At 58.0% G+C, this 17,301-nt stretch overlaps 1 protein-coding gene across 1 annotated transcript in view; it reads left to right on the forward strand.

Annotated features, from left to right (window-relative positions):
- PDE4C (phosphodiesterase 4C) overlaps positions 1-17,301 on the forward strand; it is a 98,124-nt gene that overhangs the window by 39,615 nt on the left and 41,208 nt on the right. The gene's annotated exons all lie outside the window — the stretch shown is intronic.

The following is a 17,301-nucleotide window of genomic DNA, read 5'->3' on the forward strand; positions in this document are numbered from 1 at the left end:
GTTTCAGGCTGCTGAAGGCTTGGCTAAGGTTGTCTCTCCGGGGCTGATGGGCTGCGGGGTGAAGTCCTGGCCGCACTGTGGTCCATGAGAGTTTTGCCAGGATGGCAGTGCCGCTGGGCATCACCCAGCGTGCACACTTCTGGCATTGCTAGCTAGGCACTCACTCCCTGTATTTATAGTCTTTTCTGAGAACCAGTGTCAGGGGGCTGGGTTTCACCCACACGGCGCTCCAGGGAAGTGGCAGGGCTGTAGTGTGGGGATTACATTGGCTGCAGACATGCAGCCTGGATGCTGGGGCATTTCCTAGTCTGAGAGCCAAGCCTGGCACCAGTACTGTGCCCTTTCTGCCTCAGACCAGGGCTGTGGCGGCCTCCCCCTGACTCGGCGCGGGCGCCATGTTTACAAAGGAGTGACAGTCCTAGAGGAAGTGGCCCAGGGTGACCAGAGGCCCTTTTCCCACGCCCCACTGGGTGTGGAGCCCCGCAGATGGCCGGAGAAGCGCAGCCCTGCTGGCAGCGCTAGAAGGACAAGTAAAGCCAGCATAGTGCTGACTGAGCAGAGCTTTTTCTGGAGCAGCCGGAGTCCTGCCATCTGACTCAGCCCATCCTGGTGATCCCTGCTTGGGTCTGGCCAGCGCAGAGGCTGGTTTTCTCCAGGGCCTGGGGGGAAGCAGTGGCCATGGCAAAGCGTGAGCTGGGGTTTAGCACAGCCCTGGTGCTGGGTGGTGTGTTTTCCAGCTGCATTTGAACCAGAGGCTGGCTTCCATTTCCTGAGGGTTGATTGGCCAGTCTTGGGATAGACAGGCCAAGGAACACTGGCCCAGGAGGTTGTGGGATAGTGTTGGTGGGGACCTGGCCTGAGCTGTGTCCACACTGCAAAATGATGAAGTTTGGACTCAAGTCCTAGTGGGCCTCTGGCTTGGACCCACCCCCTCTGCCAGGTCCTGAGGGCTTCCTGGCCCAAGTCAGACAGACTGGTGCGGGTTTGGGCTCAAGCCAGAGTCTGAGCTTGGGCTCACACTGCAGTGTAGACGCACCCTCCTCTGCACAGGCTGTTAGGTGAAATGGGGTGGAAGTGACTAGCCCAGAAGGGCTCCAGGCTGTGGGATGGTCTCCAAAGGCAGGGGCAGCTCTGTCACTTGGGACTTTACAAAGTGACTGGACCAAGCAGGTCTACCCTGAGCTGGCTGTGTGTTGGCAGGGGTTGGGGTGGGGGACATGATCCTCTCACGCTCCTTTCTGGGCCAGGGTTTCTGGTTTTATTGATCTCTGCAAGCCCAGCTGATCTTTCCTGGCCCGCCGGCAGCCTCTGTGCACAATCTGCCACCAATGTTCCTTTGCCTTTTGACAGGGATTCACTTGGCCTGCGTTTCTGGCTGATCATAGGCATATGAGAGTGGAGCAGGTGTCATGGCAGGAATCCTGACTCTGAAGTGGCTATTGAAAAATGAGTGGGATTTGTGTTTGCCCTCCAGAGAGTTGCCCTGCAAGTTAGATTCTCCAAGTGCTGCTTGGATAGTCAGGAAGGACCAAAATAAAGCCACTGAGGGTCCAATCACACCCCAGTCCCAGCTCAGACCCCAGACACCTGGTAACTGCACCCAGCTGCTCAGGTATCCAGAACTAGCTGCATAGATTGTTCTCCGCTGAATTTCAAATAACAAGTCTGTGAAAAATGTCACCCGTCAGACTTTGATCTTTAGCTGCAGCTGCTCAGAATGTGCTGCGGTGAGATCACAGCAGGTTCCTTATTCTAAATGAACGGCCTTGGTACCAAGAGGCCAGGAGCCCATGGGGTGTGGGGACGCTGGTGCTCTGGGGGTTTGTGCTGAAGCCAAGTTTGACATTTCGGTTTTAAAAATAATGAGGTTCATTTCCCATATGGTGTGATGGTGACCAGCGCTCCTCTGTCTCTGTGGGCTCTGCCAGTGGCATGGGGATGCGTGTGGCCATAAGAACGGCTGTACTGGGTCAGACCAAAGGTCCATCTAGCCCTGTATCCTGTCTTCCGACAGTGGCCAATGCCAGGTGCACCAGAGGGAATGAACAGAACAGGTAATCATCAAGTGATCCATTCCCTGTTGCCCATTCCCAGCTTCTGGCAAACAGAGGCTGGGGACACCATCACCGCGCAACCTGGCTAATAGCCATTGATGGACCTATCCTCCATGAACTTACCTAGTTCCTTTTTTTTAACCCTGTTAGTCTTGGCCTTCACCACATCATCTGGCAAAGAGTTCCACAGGCTGACTGTGTGGTGTGTGAAGAAATGCTTCCTTCTGTTTTTGTTTTAAACTTGCTGCCCATTAATTTAATTGGGTGATCCCTAGCTCTTGTGTTATGAGAAGGAGTAAATAGCACTTCCTTACACAGGAACCAAGTTTCTAATCTGCCAGGGGGTGCTCTGCCCAGGCCCTTCCCCCACTTCACCTCTTCTTCCCCCCGCAGGCCCCACCCCAGCCCTCCCTCCTGCCCTGTCTCTTCTCTGCCAGTTCTGCTCCCCTCCCCCAAGCACGCTGCACCCTCACTCCTCCCCCTCCCCCCAGCGCCTCCTGACGCCGTGAAACAGCTGATTTGTGGTAGTTGATGGGAGGGAGGGGGAGGTGCTGATCTGTTGGGTCTGCCGGCGGGCAGGAGGCACTAGGGGAAGGGGAGGTTCTGGTAGGGGGGTTGCCAGTGGGTGCAGAGCTCCCACTATTTTTTCCCCCATGGGTGCACCAGCCCCGGAGCACCCATGGAGTCGGTGCCTATGCTTCCTCATTGACTTTCTCCCCACCAGTCATGATTTTATAGCTCTGTGTCATATCCCCCTAAGTCGTCTCTTCTCCAAGCTGAGGAGTTCTGCCCTTGTTAATCTTTCCTCATATGGAACCTGGTCCATCCTTTCATCGTTTGTGTTACCCTTTTCTGAACGTTTTCCAATTCCACTATAGATTTGCAACAGCTAAACTTCCTGTCTGGGGCTATCCCAGAGGGATTCTTCCTTTCAGAGCCAAACCCACTAACTCGCCAGGGGGCTGGGGACAGAGGGGCGAGTCCTTCGGAGACCCTGCTTGAGAGCTTGGCATCTTTTTAGCCATTACAAGAATATGGTTTTCCTGAGGAGCTAACTTCCAATTTTTGTGCCGCCTGTGACTCAGGCCCAGGTAATTCTGCTGACAGACACATCTCAGTGACTCAGCTGAGCGGGGAAGAGGGTTGGCTCATGCAGAAATGGCCTTGAGTTAAAATGGCTCAGAAGTTAACTCGGCTGCGTTTCTTTTCCAGCTCCCTGACTCACTGGTTTGTAAACTCCAAAGTTCCCTGTATTTAAATAGCTTCTGTGTATGGCATGGAAAGGGGGAGAGGAGTTCTTCCTCCTTGTTCTCTTCTGTTCCATAAACAATTGAAGTGAAGAGCCTGGAGGTGGCCCGGGCAGGTGCTCTGAAGCCAGCAGATGCACGTGCAACCTTAGCTCTGCCCCATGCGTTTCTGCAGCCTCCCCACCCAGCCCAGTGCCAGGGAATAGCCTACGGGGTAGCCGCATTCTCCGATGGCTTTGCGGGTTGAGCGGGGGGTGCCCTGCCCTGCATGGATAGGGGTGGATGCAGGCCGGGGAGAGGGACTTCTGGACTGGGGCAGACGAGCCGTGAATCCGGGAGTTCCATTCTCCCTCCTCCCTCTCCCCCCAGGCAGTGTTCTGCAGCTGCTGTTCATAGCCTGGGTGTATTGGCATGTGCGGACAGTGGTTGTGAATCACACCCGAGACCTGCTGGGGTGGGGTGGTGCTGTAGGGTAGACAGGAGCCCGTAATCCATGCACGAGCGATACGGAGAAGTGATTGCAGGCACTGAGCAGGACACTGGAGAGGCTGCAGGGAGGTGGTTTGCTATAAATATGGCTGTCATTTCCTGCCCCCCACCCCAGACTGTGACCCCCTTCTCCTCTCTTTCCCCCACCCCCCAGCCTCTACTTCCCTCAGCGTGGGGAATGTGTTCCAGTAGCCCAGGTGACGAACCTTCCCATGGGATGCCCCCTGAGGGTGATTTCCCTTTCCCACCAGGTTACTGAATGCAGGTTTCCATGCTGCTCACTGAGCAAGAAGCCAGAGTGTCTCTGGTGCAGAGAGCAGGTGCGAGCGCCTCTTTCCTGGACACGGCTGTGAGACCAAAGTCTGTGGCTCCGTGCTAGATGGTGCTTCCAAGCTCTTGCCATGGTGGGTGGTTAACGCAGTGCCACTGGCTCAGACAGGCTCCCTTTCCACTGTCCGAGGCCTCCGCTGGCCAGCCTTGAAATCATGGAAGCTAGAGACGAGCAAAGCTGTGTAGGCGCCTCCGTCCAGTTCCTGGCAGTGCCGACCAATCCCCGTGTGTGCGTTCACTGGAGCGCTCAGCATCCCAAGCCACGGGGCTCCCACCCCTTCCTGGGATAAGGGATAATTCCCAGCACTCTGTCTCTCTTGGGAGGCTTTCCTCACGTTCTACTTGACTCTTCCCCTCCTAATTTGATCCCGTTGCCCAGTCCTTCCTGGGGGTTCAAACCCTTCCCCTGTTTCTAAACTGTCCGGGTCCCCCCACGCACCCCTTGGCGTAGCCCCTTCTAACTAACCCTGTCTACCCCAGCCCTGAGAGCCCTGGGTCGGGCTGGTCGCCTTTCTCAGCACTGCCTCCAATTTATCAGCTGTGGCACTGAGGTGCTGGGGGGGAGGGGGGGACATCAGAGTTGTACTGGGGGGGCTTCCCCCTCCCTGCACTATGGCCTGGTGCCATGCATGCTGCTCGTGCCGGGGCACTGCAGGAGGTAAAGAGCGTCCTAGGATGGCACAGTCCCTGCCCCAGAGAACTATCCAGGATTGGGCGTCTCTTCCCAAAAGCCCCACTCTTGCTTGGACAGAAGTTCTGGGCTGGAGATGGATCGTTGGGGGATTCTCTGGCCCGTATAGTAGAGGGGGGCAGGCTGGAAGTCACTTCTGTGAGGCCATTAATCTAAGTGAGAAGTGGGGTGAGGGAGCCAGGGTACAGTCAGGGGCCCCTGGGCAGCGAGTGCGCACACACGCACCAGTGGTTCCAAGGCTCACAGTTATTTAATGCCATTGTTTATTTACTCATTAAATTGATTAAAACAAGGGCAGGTGCCAATTTCCTCGTCACTGGCACTAGCAGAGCCACTGCCGGGAGCTATTTCTACACTCTGTTCTGAGTGCTGTCTAACCAGCATCGCATTTCCTTGTTGTGAAAACCGACGCAAACCAAGGGGAACTTGCACAAGCAGAGTCTGCTCCCAGGCCTTCGCTGTCAGCTAGCCGGCTCTGCAGCCTCAGAGCCCTGCTTTGCTGCCTCCGCCATCGAGATGGCGGACAGAGGCCCAGGTGCGTGTGCGTGCGTGTGCCATGGATGTGGCTCCTGTAGCTCAGTTTAGATTCGAGAAGTTTGCACTAACCCCTGCTCCGTGATGAGTAATCAAAGACTTTATAGAAACACCCACAGAATCAGTCAGGAACCTGTCCCCTGCTGGAATGGGATGCTGCCTGTCTTCACAGCCTCACAACCTGTCTCTGCATAATCAGATGCAAATACCACTGGCGCTCGGCATTGTCTGCACGTTCCAGTTGAAAGCCGGGAATCAGGGCTGAGCCGCAGCCCTGGGGAGGTACAATCTAGCTCCCAAAGGTGCAGCGGCTGGGGAGTGATGTGCTCTGGGGTGAGCATCCCTGAGCCAATCACTGGGGCAGCCAAGTTGTTGTTTCTCAACAGAAAATGGATTTTGTGCCTGACTCTTGAAGAAAATGATCCTTAAGTACCTGTCTCAGGAGGGGATAAATGATGGCGAAATTAAAGAGACGCTTCCTGGGAAGGGCTGTTGTTCGCAAAGCCCTCGGGCTGTTTTTCAGTAGCAGGGGACACAGTGAACATGGAAAGGCTGTCATCCCCCCCACCCCTAAGTTTTGTTTAAATCAAGGGAGTGGCTGGTGCAGACACAGCTGCCTGGAAATTGCTCTTCAAATGAAAAGACACAATCCCAGCCTCTTTCCTCTGCCAAGTCATCTTAATTCCCAGTTGTGAGGCTCTGACGTGGGATTTCTGGGTCTCGGTGATTACAGCCCCCAGCAAAGGATGCTGAACAAGACCTTTGCCCCCAGCTCTGCGTAGGAGACGCTTGCAGAAAAGGCCCTAAAGGCGCTCCCTGCAGGGCCCCAGGGAAATGGCGGTGGGGTGCTGGGCGGAGTGCTGGCTCCCAGGTGCTCTGCCAAGGACAGAGGTGGCGCTTGGAAGGGATCATGCAGGAACAGCCACTTGTGTCACCTGTGGGTTAGAAAATAAAATGGCTGCATAGTGCAGCTCCTGGTGCAGGCCCAGAGAGCCACGGGGGAAAGGGGCCTTGAGCCTGATCTCTGCTAGGTGTGTGCTCCCATGCCCAGCAGTGCCAGCCGTGCCCTCGGTGCCAGTGCCTGTTAGCCGGGTTTCAAGCAGCTGCAGCAGCAGCAGTTTTGTCTGTCTGCAGTGGGGGCAAAGCTCTGCCTTGGGATTCAGGCACTGGCCAGCAGCATCCTGTGGGTGCATGAGCAGGGGGACAGACTGCAGAACCTGACTTCCCAGGGGGGGCCTCTGGGGAGCCCACCTCTTCAGCTGCCCCTGATCCCACAGCTGTCCCCAGCCCTGCAGCTGTGACAGCCAGGAGGTAACAAAGAGGTCACCCTTTGGACTGTGACTGCTCTGGCCTGAATCCTCTCCCAGCACCATTCCTCTGGGAACTGTGGAGCACCCACAGCTCTTCCGTCGCCAGGCACGTGGATGGCGGAGCTGGGCTAGAACCCAGGAGTCCTGAACTCCAGCCTCTCCCACAGCCGCTGGGTGAGACTATTGCCCTGTTCTGTCCTGCGAGTTGGAGGCCTGAAGGGAGACTAACCCCGAGTGACTCCATGTTCCGGCTGGGGTCCCGAGAGCGCAGGGGCCTCTGTGAAATGGGTCCACTGGACGATGGACCCCTCTCTTTCCCAGGGCCAGGGAAGGGCTTCTTGGAGCCAGTGCAGCTCCTCAGACCTCAGCCTGCCAGAGCATCACTGCCCGGGCTCAGTTCTGCCCCATGGCGGGGAGCTGCAGTCTGAGGCCTGGCTCAGAGCCGGCGGAGATTCTGCCCCCCCACTACTCAGCTCTTGCTGGCCAGGCACTCATGAGCTGAGTCCGTGCCCCTGGTGTAACCGAATGTCCCATTGACTGATGGGGGCCGGTTCCACTCCCATGCTGGAGGAGCACAAAAGGAGACGCTGTCCTGGCCCAGGAGGCTCTGCGCATCGGGCCGGGTGAGCAGCATGAGAAACCCAGGGCTGGACGAGCCATTTCCTGCTGAAATGGACACAGAGGGGTCAGTCTGGTCCACAGTCCAGTGCCTTGGCCTTGTGCGTCGAAGTGGAGATGTTCTTGCTGAGTTCTGTGAATGCTGAGTGGGGAGTATTGACCTGGGAAGGTTGCAGGGGAGTTTTGCTGGAACTGCCTGCCTTGGGGAAGGGAAGATACCTGAGCATGTAACCTGAGACCCCAGGAGGGGGGTTGAAGGCCAGGTGACACCTCTGCCCAGGACACTGGAAAAAGGCTGGGGGAGGAGCTGGGGGGAGGCTGAGTGAAAGGCTGGAGGGAGTTTCAGTTTGGAGCTGGCTGGGAAATGGAGAGGGGCGCCCCGATGGGGCTTGGGCTTCCCTGGGGCTCCCAGATGGCCCTAACTGAAGGGAGTCCTGTGTCGGCAAGACCTGTTTTGGACTGTGTTCCTGTTGTCCAAATAAACCTTCTGTTTTACTGGCTGGTGGAGAGTCATGATGGATTGCAGGAAGCTGGGGGTGCAGGGCCTTGTCTCCCCTCACACTCCGTGACACCTTGGTGCCCATCTCTGGGGCTGCAGGGCCTCAGGCCTCCTGAAAAGGCTTCTCGCCATGAGGTCTGTATGGAGCAGGCGGGTTTGCCCTGCTCCAGCCATCAGACACACACCAGCCACACACTGAGCTGCTGCTTCCACTCGCTTCCCCACAATCCAGTGGGCGAGGGGAGACACCCCCCATGTGGATACAGGTCACCTGATACCAGTCGGAACCTGCTGGGCCGGAGTGTGCTCTGGGAGGAAGAGCTGTTGGGTCTGGGGAGCCCCGGGGCTGGTGTTCAGTAATTAGGAGGAAGCAGGATATGAGTGGGAGTCTTGACAGGGTGTTAACACCGGGGTACAGATCTGGGGTGCAGAGCTGGCCAGAGGGGAGTGGGAGCCAGGGCATGGAGCTGGCTGGAGGGGGGTGTGGAGCCGGCTGGAGGGGGGCACAGAGCTGGGGTGTGGAGTCACCCAGAGGGGGGGCAGGAGCCAGGGTGCGGAGCTGGCTGGAGGGGAGTGCAGAGCCGGCCGGAGAGGGTGCGGAGCTGGGGTGCACAGCCGGCCGGAGGAGGGTGGGAGCCAGAGTGGAGCCGTCTGGAGGGGGATGTGGAGCCGGCTGGAGAGGGGTCCAGAGCTGGGGTGCACAGCCAGCTGGAGGAGGGTGGTTGCTGGGGTGTGGAGCCGGCCGGAGGGGGGTGCGGAGCTGGAGTGTGGAGCCGGCCGGAGAAGGGTGGGAGCCAGAGTGGAGCCGGCTGGAGGGGAGTGCGGAGCTGGGGTGCACAGCTGGCTGGAGGAGGGTGGGAGCCGGGGTGTGGAGCTGGCTGGAGGGGGGTGCGGAGCTGGAGCCATTTATAAAAAAGGTTGGAAAATGAAATGTGGCCCAAAGCACAGAGAGGTCTGGAAGGTGACCTGAAGCAGAGCCCTGTGCTGGGGCTGCCCCGTCTTGCCAGGGAACAGGACGTGCCAAGTCAGGGGGCTCAAGCAGAGCTGGAAGGGGGGTAATAAGTGACTGTCCTTCTGCGTAGAAGGTTCTCGTGTCTCGCACCAAGGCCCTGCAGCACCTGGTGGCCCCTTCCAGGCAAAAATCCCAGGCCAGACCAAGCCTCTCCTGGAGCAGGGCCCAGTGTCCTGGCAGAGAGTGGAGGGCTGGGGGAAGAGCTCTGGGCCCGGGAAGGCTTCTCCTTGCATGTTGGGATTTGCTGCAGTTGGACCCAGTTGGGTCTGGCCTCACAGGCAGGGGCCGGGCCCAGCTCCCCTCTCCCAGGGAGGAAGCCGTTCCCTGGCCTTAGGGAAGGTTATAAATCGCTGGACTTACTGGGCACAGCTCACACTGTGAACCAGGAGGGCTGGAACCCGGAGGCTTGAGTCTAGGCCGTGACTGGGCTGTGGGGACTACCCTGAAGGAAGAGTGGGACCCCCTTGGGGGTCTGGCACACCAAAGGGGTTCCTCCAGAGCTGGGCCGTGGCAGAGCCTGTGTGGAGTGGCATGGCCAGGGTGTGCAACAGATGAGTCTGGACTTCTGGGATTCTCCTCCTTGCCCATATCGCTTGTCTTCGAGGGTGGCTTCCCCTGGAGCAGCCTGGGGCAGGGACCTTCCTCCAGAAATCCACATCCTTTTCTGCTCTTTCTTGCTGATCCTGCAGCAGATTCAGGGCATGGACGTAGCTTGGACTCTGGCTCAGAGGCTGTGATCTGCATATGCTCTGAGGAAATATACCTGAGCTCAGGCCCGCGGGTTTCTGCCTCAGGCAGAAGAGGACACTGTGCCCTCTAGCACCAGGCCGGGAATCCCCACCAAGCCCTTGGCTAGTCAGCGCAGCCCAGGCTGCTCTTGCGCCAAGCAGTGCCGTGGCAGCTGGCTCTCCAGCAGCTCTCCCAGGGCTCCACGTGCTCTTAGCCTCCTGATCTTGTTTTTGTGCCTTCCCAGCCAGGCTGAGCAGCCAGAAATAAATCAGTGACTCAGGCCGAGTAAACACGGTCTCTGAGCAGGTGTTTTCCCAGGGTGCTGCTCTCTCCGTGCGGGAAAGTGACCTGCCCTGTCCGCTGGGCCAGGCTCTTGGCCTCGCTCCCTCCAGGCACCCTTCTGGGGAGAGAATCCAGCCCAGAACCAGCCATTCAAGGGGAACGGGGAGCCCCTTTCTCACGGCAGAAATCAAGACCCTTCTCAAAGCCTTGCAGAGAGTGGTGTGATCCCACCCGCTAGCCGGTGGGCATTACTGGCCCAAACCTCCCACAGCAATGGGGCAAGGCCTGGCAGCCCCACAAATGTCCTCTCTGTGCTGCGTGGTGACTGAGACCCTGTGTCAGGCCGTGCTCCCCTCAGAACCTCCCCCAACCCGCCCTCCACGCACAGCTGTGTCATGGAGTGTTGGGGAGTCAGGGCCCTGCACCCTCCCTTCCTACGATTCACCTGCCTCGCTCCCTACTGCGTCACAAGCTGCTTGTGGGCTCTCTGGGGCAGGAGCTGGCTCTCACTGAGTCTGGGCCGGGCCTGGCACCCTCGTGTCCCGAGCTGGGGTGGGTGCTGCTCAGGGAGGTTCTGCTCCCCGTGGCCCTGTGCAGGAGGGAGGTGATTACTTCCCCTCCAGGCAGGGATGGGCGCCCGGAGAGGAGAGGGCACTTGCCCAGGCTCAGAGAGCTGGGAAGTAGAGCCGGTGCTAGAACCCCGCTCCCCTGAGCTGTGGAGAACAGACTTCCCGAGGAGCGGGGGGAATCCTGTGTTGTCACTGCTGTCAGGTTCTGGGGCTGCCTCTGCAGCACCTCACCGGAGCTCAGGGTCTCTGCATCCCCCTGTTGTGACCCTGGGACAGTGAGAACAGCTCCACCATGCTTGGGCCATTGGGACCCCCCCATTGGCAGTTCAGACCCTAGTGCTCTGATGGGTAGGGCCCCTGGTCGCTGGTGCCAGACGCTGCAGAGTGAGGGATCTCAGAGCCCCTGCCCAAGGGGAGTGTAATGCACAGAGAGGGGGATGGGCAACGCCATGCTCAGCTGGTGCTGCAGATTGTGTTTGTGGGTGGGACTGTGCTCTCTGCTCTGAGTTAATCCCAGGGGGATGGCACCTGCCCCCTGCCCACCCCTTCTTGCTGCCCTCTCAGCACCGTGGCTGTTGGGATTCATTGTGGTCCCTGGATCCAGCCTGTCCCCTGCCTTGCCCCGCACTCTCCTGGCCTCTCCTGGCTGCTGCATCATGCAGAGTTTCGCTGCCAGGGCTACAGGGAATGAGCTGTAGGCCCTTCTGCTCTGCGTGGGCCCCATGCACCCCTCTCCCCTTCAGGGAATGGGCCGGGGCAGCCACCCAAAGAGGCAGCAGGCGTTTCCTGTGTAGCTGCAGCACATGGAACCTCATGGCCCAGGTGGCTGCCCAGAGTGCCCAGCGGCTGCTGGGGGCATGGCTGGCTGTTGCTCATCCATCAGGAGCGAATGAAGAAGCATGAGGCTGGGGCAGTTAGTGGTAAACAGCCTTGGGGGGCCCTGCAGCCAGAGGGTAATTTAATTGCACTCGCCTGCTGTCCCTGCAATGCATGGCTGAGCTGCCAGTAGGGGACAGTGCCCATATATAACCAGCCCTTAGGAAGGGGCCGTGAGGCCTGCTGCTGCTCCCTGAAAAATGGCCTCGCTCACTGGTGTGCAAATTAAACAAGTCTGTCACTGTCCCTGCACCTCCTCCACTTCCTGGCACAGCCCCCGCTCACCCCCGCCCAGGCCGGGGGGCTCTCACAGCGGCCTGCTCCCTCCAGCTCAGTGATTCCCTGCGCACGGCGGGTGAGCGCCCCCAGCATCTCTGTGCATCACGTGGGCTGAGCCTCACGGCACCTGCAGCGTTTCCCCAGCTTCCATTAGCCTCCCTCTTTCACTGTCCAGTCCCTCCCGTGTCAGGGAGCCTGACACTGCCCTGTGCCAGCTCTCTCCTTGCTGCATGGTGCAGCCCTGCCTTTCCTGCCCTCTGTGAGCTGGAGAGATGGGACTCGGGAGGCTGAAACCCTGGCCTGCTTCTGTCCCCCTCTGCCCAGTCTGTGCAGTGTCTGAGCTTCCAGCCCATTGCCATGGGATCCGTCACAGAGACAGCACTGCGCTATCCCTGGGTCAGCATGCCTGCCCTCCATCCTCAGCCCCCAGCCCCATCAGCTGGTGTCAGCATTATGGCTGAGAGCTGTATTGCCAAGAACACAGGAATTCCGCTCCAGCCACTGGGCAAACGGCCTGTGCAGCAAGGGGAAGGCTTCAGCCAGCATTGTGCTGCCTGAGGAAGGCTGAAAGTGCTGGGTTCCCTGCCTTGCCCTGCCAGCCCCCCCTGCCCTGGCTGACCACTGTATTTACATTGGGTCTGCATTAATCCATGCTTGGCTGCTCAGGGTGCTGAGTCCAGCCTCGGGGAGGGACCGCTCTGCTCCCTGGGCATTGAGATTGGCATTGAATTATCCCCCTGATTTCACCAGCGCCAGCCAGGGAGCCATGCACCTGCACAGGAGGGGCGTCTCTGCACTGTGGGGTCTGGCTGGCCCCTTGCTCCCCCAGTGCTGGGGGTGGGCAAGGCTGCCAGGCATGGGTGGCTGCATGAGATGCTGAGCAGGGAGAACTGGCACCACTCTGGGAGTCAGACCCTGGTGGGGGTGGGATTTGAGGGCAGGGGCAGCAGGCAGGAGTGGGGTCAAGGGACATGGATCTAGCTGGTGAGGCTGCTGCCATGGAGGGGCCCACGCGTCAGCCCAGCAACCCCTGTCATCTGCGCGCAGCGAGGGCCTGAGTTTGAGTCCTGCTGTCCTAGAGTTGCAGCCAGGGCTCTTGGCAGGCTGTGGGCGGCAGGTGGAAGCAAATCAGCTCTGTGCTGCCATCTAGTGTAATTCACTGGAGCATCAAAACCCTCAACTCTTTCCATTGGCCACCCCTGTTTATGGTTCGCTTTGGGGTAGGTCCTCCTAGGGCCCCAATCATGGGCCCTGGGTCCCTGGCGCTAGGCGCTGTACAAATCCAGGCACACAGCCGGTTGCTGGCTGCAGAGCTGGCAGTTGGAGTAGCTTTAGTTAGTACAAACTCTTTGTGGCTGTTCTGCCTGGGGCCTATGGCAGGCGCCTACTGGGGACGAGGACGTGGAGTTAGAAAGGACCAAGTTCGAGGCAGAAGTCAAACTCAAACAGCTTTATAGGAGCAAATCGGGGGGCTCAGAAAATCTCCATCCAAGAATTTTAATGGAACTGGCCTGTGAAATTGCAAGGCCAATAGCCAGGGTTTCTAATGAATCGCTAAACTCGGGCTTGTGCCCTATGACTGAAGAATTGATTTAAGTTAAGGGCCAATGGTGGCACATGAACAAATGGATATAAACTGGCCAGGACACCAGACAAACGTTTCTAACCATCAGAGGAGTGAAGCTTTGGAGCAGTGGGAGCAAAAAACTGAACTGGCTTCAAGACTGAGGTTGATGAGTTTATGGAGAAGACGGTCTGATGAGCGAGAGAAATGTTCTAGAGCCCAGAACCATCCTCCAGGAGCTTAGCTGCCCTCCCAGGGCCTTGCCTGTGTCAAGGGGGGGATGTGCCTGAGGCACAAGGGGTGGAGCAGGGGGTTACCACACACACTGGAGACCCCCCTGGAGTTGGTCAGTGTCCTGGGGCCTGTATTGTTCTCATCGGTGTGAATATCACCAGCCAAACCCCAGAGAATTTGCTTCCTGAATCCTTGTTCTGTTTTGTGACCCGGGCAAAGATCCCAACCTCCCCCTGCTGGGGGGGGGGGCAGGAAGGGGGACCCTAATCATGGAATCATAGAATATCAGGTTTGGAAGGGACCTCAGGAGGTCATCTAGTCGAACTCCCTGCTCAAAGCAGGACCAATTCCCAACTAAATCATCCCAGCCAGGGTTTTGTCAAGCCAGGACTTAAAAACCTTTAAGGATGAAGATTCCACCATCTCCCTAGGTAACCCATTCCAGTGCTTCACCACCCTCCTAGTGAAAAAGGTTTTCCTAATATCCAACCTAGACCTCCCCCACTGCAACTTGAGACCGTTACTCCTTGTTCTGTCATCTGGTACCACTGAGAACAGTCTAAATCCATCCCCTTTGGAACCCCCTTTCAGGTAGTTGAAAGCAGCTATCAAATCCCCCCTCATTCTTCTCTTCTGCAGACTAAACAATCCCAGTTCCCTCAGCCTCTCCTCATAAGTCATGTGCTCCAGTCCCCTAATCATTTTTGTTGCCCTCCGCTGGACTCTTTCCAATTTTTCCACATCCTTCTTGTAGTGTGGGGCCCAAAACTGGACACAGTACTCCAGATGAGGCCTCACCAATGCCAAATAGAGGGGAATGATCACGTCCCTCAATCTGCTGGCAATGCCCCTACTTATACAGCCCAATATGCCATTGGCCTTGGCAACAAGGGCACACTCTTGACTCAGATCCAGCTTCTCATCCACTGTAACCTAGGTCCTTTTCTGCAGAACTGCTGCTTAGCGTTCGGTCCCTAGTCTGTAGCAGTGCGCGGGATTCTTCCGTCCTAAGTGCAGAACTCTGCACTAGTCCTTGTTGAACCTCATCAGATTTGTTTTGGCCCAATCCTCTAATTTGTCTAGGTCCCTCTGTATCCTGTCCCTACCCTCCAGCGTATCTACCACTCCTCCCAGTTTAGTGTCATCTGCAAACTTGCTGAGAGTGCAGTCCACGCCATCCTCCAGATCATTAATGAAGATATTGAACAAAACCAGCCCCAGGACCGACCCTTGGGGCACTCCGCTTGAGACTGGCTGCCAACTAGACACGGAGCCATTGATCACTACCCGTTGAGCCCGACAATCTAGCCAGCTTTCTATCCACCTTACAGTCCATTCATCCAGCCCATACTTCTTTAACTTGCTGGCAGGAATACTGTGGGAGACCGTATCAAAAGCTTTGCTAACGTCAAGGAATAGCACATCCACTGCTTTCCCCTCATCCACAGAGCCAGTTATCTCCTCATAGAAGTCAATTAGGTTAATCTGACATGACTTGCCCTTGGTGAATCCATGATGACTGTTCCTGAGCACTTTCCTTTCCTTTAGGTGCTTCAGAATTGATTCCTTGAGGACCTGATCCATGATTTTTCCAGGGGCTGCAGTTCCCCAGATCATCCTCTTTCCCTTTTTTAAAGATGGGCCCTACATTAGCCTTTTTCCAGTCATGGGATCGCAGGGAGAACAGAGGAGCTCAGCAGAGCTGGGCTGTCTCCTGCCGGGTGCATGTAAAAAGCAGTGTACAAGGGTGAGTCACGTGAGGGTGCCATGGTCCAGCTCCGAGCACTGCTAGTGCAGGCAGCAGAGTTTGCAAACTCTCCAGGGCAGAGCCTTCTGTCAGTCCTTGCTCCCAGCAGCACCAGGCAAGCACATGGCACTAGAGCAGTGCGTTGTGATGGTGATAGTGGCTCAGATCCTTGTGTGACGGGAGCAGGGCGGATTTGACCTGGGAATGTTGCAGGGGCGGTAAACTGGGGATGGGGGACTTCCCTTGAAGGAAGCTCCCTGAGCTGTAACCTGAGCCAGGAGGGGGGTTGGGAGAAGTGACACCTTCTGCCTGGGAGACTGAACAAAGGAGAGGAGGAGCTGGGGGGAGAGGGAGAGAGCTGCTGGAGGAAGTCTTGTTTTCAGTCTTGGGCTGGGGTGGTGCAATGCAGGGAACCCCAAGCTGGGGTCTAAGCTCCCTGAACCCCCCAGAAGGACTTGATTGAGAGGTTCTGGTTGTACCTACACGCTCCGCTTGGGACTGTTCCTGTCATTTAATAAACCTTCTGTGTTACTGGCTGGATGAGAGTCACGGTGAATCTCAGGAAGAGGAGTGCAGGGCCCTGACGCCACCTTGCAGCCGGCCACTTGTGTACTGGGAGCTGCCTGAATCAGGGTGTCCAGGTTTGGCTGTGGAATACCCTAGACCTGCCCAGAGGGAGTGGGGGACCAGAGCCGTCCAAACCAGACTGCTGATCTCTCCCGGGCAGGCAGTGCCAGGCTGGCTGCCCAAAACCAGTTGGAAGGGGTGGGTCATTGTGTATTTGCGTCCCCCTAGAGGGAATGCCCTAATGTGGGGTCTCTTGCTGCCCTGCTCCCAGGCCCCAAACATCCCTGAGTTACAGCAGCGTTCAGTGCCCAGCGTTGCCTTGTGGGCCTGGCCCAGCTGCCTGCCAGCAGACAGTGACACTGCAGCTCACCCTGAGTCCTCAGGACAGCGGCAGGCTGAGCTTTCTCGGTGTGGCAGGCTCCCCCTCGAGCGCTGGGACTGCATCCCCCGCTGCTGCATCTCCCAGGCCTGGCCCCAGTGCCAGTAAATCATGCCAACCAGGTCTCCTTTACCTGCTACTCAAAGAACTCGATGGGGCTGGTGCAGGACTGCCCGTGGCTGGTTAGATCCTGCCGTGCTGCTTCCTCAAGGGGCTGTGTCCTCGAGGGGCTGCTGCACTGAAAAGCAAGGCAGCTCCTCTGCGTGTGGAGGTGCAGGGTGATACAGAGAACGGCATGAGCTGGAGGTTCCTGTTAGACATGGCAGCCGCGGGGAGCTCAGTCCTCATGGCCCAGTCAGCCCGCGGCCTCCCTGCTGAGTCGGACTCCCAGGGAGCCACTTGATGCCAGCTGGGATGGCCATTTCTGGGTCCCATTGCATACTGGAGGACCTTCCTGTGATGGGTCTGCAGGGCGGGAGGTGTGGCGGGGTGTGACAGCCAGCTGGGCCTTCTCCGCCTTCAGGAAGTTGGCGAGGAGTTAACGATGCGTCATCTGAGCTGCAGTGAGATGTTCAGTGGAGACACAGGGCTTTGGAACATGCTTCCTGAAACGGGGGCCCCACGGCTGGATTGTGCTGAGGCCTGGGACTTGGGAAGGGTCATGAGGTGGGAACCCAGGTCCCCAGTCCAGTTCCAAGGCTGAGTGCCTGCAATGTTCCCCCCCGCCCCCCACCTGGTGCCCCTTTCACTGCAGGGTAGCAGGACTCAGACGCTGGGGCACTGTGGAGGGTGTGTCTGAGAGAGAGCTCTGGGGAAGGAGGGGTTCCTGGCTCCACATGCTATGGAGGGTGGCCAGGGGCTCCTTGCCTCAGGGCAGCTGCCATCCCTTCATGCCCTCCTGTGTTAACCGCTCCCAGCCCGGTGGCGCCGAGCGTGTCTGGTTCGTTTGTCTGTCTTGACCCGTGGCCCAGATCTCACCCCTCTCCAGTACAAACTAGGGATGAGTGGGACCCCTGCGGCTGGCCGCAGTGCGAGGTCCGTGTAAATGCTTCTGCTGCCTAAGAGGGTTTGCAGGGACAAGGCTTTGGCCTGCAGGCTCCTGGGCAGCAGCCAGGCAGGAGCCCAGATGGGCTCTGCCGTGGTGTCTGGGCTGCGGCTGACCGTCCCTGAGCCGGTGCAGAGAGCCAGAGGTGGTGCGTTTCCCAGTGGCGCAGGGAGCAGAGGAGGAGCTGGTGTCTGTGCCAGGCAGTGGCTGTGCTGGCTCGGGGACTTGGAGATCGCTCAGCCCAGC

Source organism: Gopherus flavomarginatus, chromosome 24 (genome assembly GCF_025201925.1).
Source record: "Gopherus flavomarginatus isolate rGopFla2 chromosome 24, rGopFla2.mat.asm, whole genome shotgun sequence".
Taxonomy (NCBI): domain Eukaryota; kingdom Metazoa; phylum Chordata; order Testudines; family Testudinidae; genus Gopherus; species Gopherus flavomarginatus.